Genomic DNA, 6,509 nt, shown 5'->3' with positions numbered 1-6,509 from the left:
ACTCGGGTAGCCCCGTGCCAGCCGCGCCCCTTATCGCCACCACCGAGCCACGGCCCCGGCGAGCACGCCCGCGCCCGAGGGCCGCCGTCGCCGCCACGCCGGGTTGCGCACTGCCGCACCCCGCGCCTCCCTCTCGCCCCGTCCCTGGCCACGCCCCCTGTGCCCCGTAGCCCCGTTCCCGCAACCTCCCGAACGCCACCACCGCCTCCACTCGCCGCCGGCGAAGATTCCGGCCATTACGGCCCGCGCCACCATCACGGTTGGATGCGGCCCAGCCCCACCCTTCGAACGCGCCCGAACAGCGCTCGAATGGCGCGCCATAGCGCGATTCCGGCCATCTCCGGCGTTCGGCCGCCGCGGATGGCCTCGCCGGCGTTGCTCCGGCGCCGGCGCTGACCTGGCACCGACGTGGCCCGCCTCTGGGTCGCTGCCCGTGGCCCTCCTGGACTCGGTTGACCATGTTGACCGTGGTCAACAATGCTGACTGGGCACTCAGTGCCACTGACCACAGGGTCCCACCCCAGAACGTTAAAAAAAAAATAATTAAAATATTAATTAATTAATTAAGTAAATAATTAATTTAATTAATCCTGATTAATTAACCTAATGGCTAATTAACCTAATTAACTACTGTTAATTAACTAACAGAGTATGACGAACGGGACCCACATGTCAGGTTGACCAAGTCAACCCTGATGACTGCTGACGTCGGCATGACATCATGCTGACGTCATAAATCCATTTTTTTGAGTTAATTAATTAATTAGTTAAATTCCAGAAATTAATAAAATCTTTAGAAAATCATATCTTTTAATCCGTAACTCGGATTAAAATATTTTCAACATGAAAGTTGCTCAGAACGACAAGACGAATCCGGATACGCAGTCCGTTCGTCCGCCACACACCCCTAACCTATCGAACCCGCAAGTTTCCCCCTCCGGCTCCTGTGCCCGAAAACGCGAAACACGGGGAATACTTTCCCGGATGTTTCCCCCCTTAACCGGTACCACCTCATACCACGTTAGGGCACACCTAGCACCGCTCATTGTCGCGTCACGCATCGTCGTGTTTATGTTTGCATTGTATTCATTGTTTCTTCCCCCTCTTATCTCCGGTAGACTACGAGACCGACGCTGCTGCTGCCCAGTTCGACTACGGAGTTGACGACCCCTCTCTCTTGCCAGAGCAACCAGGCAAGCCCCCCCCTTGATCACCAGATATCGCCTATTCTACTCTATACTGCTTGCATTAGAGTAGTGTAGCATGTTACTGCTTTCCGTTGATCCTATTCTGATGCATAGCCTGACATTGTTGCTACATCTGTTGATACCTTACTTGCAATCCTAAATACTTAGTATAGGATGCTAGTTTATCATCATTGGCCCTACATTCTTGTCAGTCTGCCTTGCTATACTATTGGGCCGTGATCACTCGGGAGGTGATCACGGGTATATACTATACATACATACATACTATACAGATGGTGACTAAAGTCGGGTCAGCTCGAAGAGTACCCGCGAGTGATTCACGGATTGGGGGCTGAAAGGACCTTTGTCCCGACGGCCCTCTGTGTGGATCTTTGTGGCGGAGCGACAGGGCAGGTTGAGACCACCTAGGAGAGAGGTGGGCCTGGCCCTGTTCGGTGTTCGCGGATACTTAACACGCTTAACGAGATCTTGGTATTTGATCTGAGTTGGCTACGAGCTTATACGCACTAACCATCTACGCGGGAGTAGTTATGGGTATCCCGACGTCGTGGTATCAGCCGAAGCACTTCAGACGTCAGCGACGGAGCGGCGCGCGCCGAATTGGACTGGAACGCCACTAGGCTAGGTCTGCTTTCGGCCGCCCTCGCAACGTGCAGGTGTGCTATGGGCGATGGGCCCAGACCCCTGTGCGCTTAGGTTTAGACCGGCGTGCTGGCCTCTCTGTTGTGCCTAGGTGGGGCTGCGACGTGTTGATCTTCCACGGCCGGGCATGACCCAGGAAAGTGTGTCCGGCCAAATGGGATCAAGCTTGCTGGGTAAGTTGGTGCACCCCTGCAGGGAAGTTAATCTATTCGAATAGCCGTGATCTTCGGTAACAGGACGACTTGGAGTTGTACCTTGACCTTATGACAACTAGAACCGGATACTTAATAAAACACACCCTTCCAAGTGCTAGATACAACCGGTGGTCGCTCTCCCTCAGGGATACGAGGGGAGGATCGCCGGGTAGGATATGCTATGCGATGCTACTTGGAGGACTTCGACCTACCCTCTTCTTCCTGTTGCAAGACGAAGGTGACCAGAAGCGTAGTCTTCGATAAGACTAGCTATCCCCCCTTATTCTGGCATTCTGCAGTTCAGTCCACTGATATGGCCCTTTACACATATACCCATGCATATGTAGTGTAGTTCCTTGCTTGCGAGTACTTTGGATGAGTACTCACGGTTGCTTTCTCCCCCCTTTTTCCCCCTTTCCCTTCTTTCTGGTTGTCGCAACCAGATGCTGGAGTCCAGGAGCCAGACGCCACCATCGACGACGACCCCTACTACACCGGAGGTGCCTACTACTACGTGCTGCCCGCTGACGACGACCTGGAGTAGTTTAGGAGGATCCCAGGCAGGAGGCCTGCGCCTCTTTCGATCTGTATCCCAGTTGGTGCTAGCCTTCTTAAGGCAACTTGTTTAACTTATGTCTGTACTCAGATATTGTTGCTTCCGCTGACTCGTCTATGATCGAGCACCTGTATTCGAGCCCTCGAGGCCCCTGGCTTGTATTATGATGCTTGTATGACTTATTTATGTTTTAGAGTTGTGTTGTGATATCTTCCCGTGAGTCCCTGATCTTGATCGTACACATTTGCGTGCATGATTAGTGTACGATTGAATCGGGGGCGTCACAAGTTGGTATCAGAGCCGACTGCCTGTAGGAATCCCCCTTTCCAACTCCTTGGCCGAAGTTGAGTCTAGTCGTTGAAAAACTTTTTACTAACATGGCTGTGTGGCTTACGGGCCCACGTCGCCATTGGGTGGTACTAGGATCTTTTACTCCTCGACCTTTACTCTGGGACTCTGAGCTCTCTTCTATTCGGGTTAAATGATTTTGCTAAAAACAAAACTAACTTTAGGTTCTCGCAAGTACTTTCTCCCGGAGAGCCACTTGTTACCGATGACCGCCTGCTGCACCAGAAGATTCCGAAGATACTCTACGATGTGCTCTCGAGACTATGTGCCATCGCTTTTGCAATTCACTTCCATCGATAAATCCCTCTGGATAACTACTTACACCTATCGTTCATATTGTCATCTCCAGTTGCTCTTGTTATTACAAGATACCCTGAAAAACTCGTCGTTGTTTCGATAATCCCTTGAGCTTACTGCCTTGATGTTCTTTGTCACTTGAATACCCCTACTGTTAATTCTCGCACTTATCGAGCATCCGCTCATCCCCCAGTTGTTCTCGTGTTTCACAAGAGTCTTCAAAATAATATTCGATCTTCCGAAAATCCTCTGGAGCCTTTGGCTCTTGAGATTCTTGCTTGCTTGCATTATGGATAATCCCATAAGTCTCGTAGTCATATTGACATTCCTTGTCATTACCATTTTGAGTCTGTTGACTCAATATGTTGCGAATACACGCAATCATCATTGATCCTTATAAATTACTTTTCCGGCTGAGCTGCCATTCTTTTTACTGGAATTGGTTCTCAACCAATCCAATTGTCTTTGATTGTACCCTACGGCTATTCAACTTATCCACCCCTAATCAGAGCATTGCTTCTGATCCCTTGATTTGGAAATCATAATTCCTTTGCATTTGACAATTGAGTTAGTCAGTTGTTTCTATAATCTGATCTCCTTGCATTCTTCTTCCTCTAGTTGAGTACCGATACTCGTATCAGATCCTTTGTGGACAATCAAGTCCTTTGTTGGATTGTTATCCGACAGTGTCCTTCACATTTGATCACTTTGTGAGTTCTTCTGATACATAATGCCTTTGTTAAGTTGTATCCTCTGCTTGGCCAACCATGCTCTGCTTTCGGGCTTGTGTTATTTACTCTTGAAACTTGTGGTATATGTTTCTAAGAAGCCCCTATGGGTTGAACATATGCCTTCACTAAACCGTGTGAACCCGAAAGTTTTCACGAGTCATACTCTTCTGGTGCTTCACCAGATAAAATGTCAACACTGCAACTTCATCGAACGTGAGAAGTGAATGAAAGGTTATGCATTGGAGAAGTGGGAGTCGACCTTGAACTTGTGTTCATGCCCATGGACACGATGTAGATCTTATCATTAAAGCTTCTCTTAAATGAATTATTCCTTTGGTATAAGTTCATCTTATATCTAGGATTTGGCCTTCTGCAATCGTGGTTCCGACCATGATTGTTCTTCTTTGATCTCATTTCTCGGACAAGTTAAAACAATGTCTTCTATGGATCAATACACCAATCCAACCTTTACTTTGATCTTGTGTCGAGTATTACCCCCTGGTATCTCGAGATTATCATGGAACTGCATAACTTTTTATGAGTTCTTCATCAAGTGCTACCTTCCCACTGATTCCAATTTTTCGCGGGCTCTGAGTTATTGAACACTCAAAGACCCCGTTAACTGAACCGAGTCTGCTCTACGGTTCAACAACTCTTCAGTAAGCTTCTATAAGTACGAGTTTGTACCCGATCACGCCATTCCTAGCCTGTTTGGCTATATCATTGTCGTGACGATTCTAACTGTGCTACCTAGTCCTTATTCTCGGAGCACCAATTTTCGACGATGAACTAACCTTACGTCGATCCTCATCGTCATATCATTTCGCCTTGAACAACAAGCTTGGTTTCGACTTTGTGTCGTACCCATGGTTCCAATAACCTTTCACTTCATCATTACTTGACTTGATGTCGTTACCGATCGATTACATCTTCATGAACTCTCGCGACAAAGGTGTCGTGATCATCAACATTCTGAGCTCATCCAGGATATCAATTGAATTCATGATGAGAAATACCATCCTTGCCCTCGATGAATTGTATTATCGTCGACCACTTTATTGCCCTCCCACCAACACAAACTTGTTCATGTTTGGTGTTATACCTTGAGTTCCTTGCTATCCAGCAATTGTTCTTCTTTACCTTGGAGTATTACCATCCTTTATGTCAAGAATGTTCTGAGATTTGTTCCACCTCTTGAGAATTCTTGACATAGAAATACTTCTCACCATCACCATTCTTTCTTGGTCTCCGTGTTAATTCCAACAAGTGAACGGTGTTGTTTGGATTCTTTCCTTCTAGCAACCCTATTTTTTTGAAGTTAATGGTCGAAAGTTCATTCTTAGGCTACTGACTATTGAATCACCATTCTGACATTGGTCGTGCAACCCAACCCATATTTCGGGTGCACCTTTCAACCAATGTTTAATTGTGTATGTTTTCCTCGAGCATACATCATTATACCATTTGATCTGACAAATGTCATCTTCTTGTTCACATTATTGTGGAAATCCATCTTTTGAAAATCTCAATGAATTGTCGCTGAGTCAATCAGCCACCTCCTCACCTCTCCTTGGTTTAATGATGAACTATTGTTTCAGGAACCCGCTCCCATAGTTCATTTCCCGAGAATCTTGCAATGCCATTTCAACGATTTGTGTTGCGCCTTTTCTTCTCGGACATCCTGAGTCTGAGGCATCATGACACCAATTGGATCTGAATCTCGGTCAGATATGATGGTTGGGACAACTTTCCAGGAGTTATGTTGTTTGTCCTTTGATGACCCGGTAACATGATGTCATGCCTAGCACCCCCCCCCCTGGGTGGAGGACCTATTATTATAATATCCTTTTTAGCAAGTTTAGCCATTCTTCCCTGAGGAAATTGTAAGACTTATCCTACAAGTTGTTCCTAATGGATCCTTCCTATATCCAAAGTCTGACCTTTTGCTTGAAGACCATGTCAATGCTATCTCGAAGCATGTCTATGGTACTCCAATTTTCAACAAGAACATTTGAAGCCCAATGATAAATGTTTCCTGCTCAATTATCCAAACACCGTTGTATGGGTAATATCATGAAATTTCTCTCCCCTACCTAAGGAGTTTTCTACATAATATCCTGTCATGGATATCATGCTCTGCTTGTCCTTGGGAAGGATATATCCCTGAAATATGTGTTTAAACACATTTTCCTTCCCATTGTTCTGTTTAATATGATAATCATATTTTACTTTCCATTGGTTGTTTGAACCTTTCTTGTGATCTATATAATCTAAGCAGCAATGTTCTACTGCTTATGTAAACTCCTCGGTGTGCAATTCTGTCAGTAAGACACTGTTACTATTGTTGATGACATTCCGGTAGCCACCGATGGACGAGAACCTTGCCTATTGGTCCGCCTCGTTCAACGAGCAGGAAAGTGGTTCTCTTCGTCCCTTGCCCTTGGTACCAACGTTGATGCCGGCATAACTGACTTGGTACTCTCCGACATGCCTTGCTATCATGACCGTGTAAGATGTCACTGCTCCTATTAAA

This window comes from Triticum aestivum, chromosome 4B (assembly GCF_018294505.1).
Source record: "Triticum aestivum cultivar Chinese Spring chromosome 4B, IWGSC CS RefSeq v2.1, whole genome shotgun sequence".
NCBI classification, from domain to species: domain Eukaryota; kingdom Viridiplantae; phylum Streptophyta; class Magnoliopsida; order Poales; family Poaceae; genus Triticum; species Triticum aestivum.
This window is presented reverse-complemented; position numbering follows the sequence as displayed.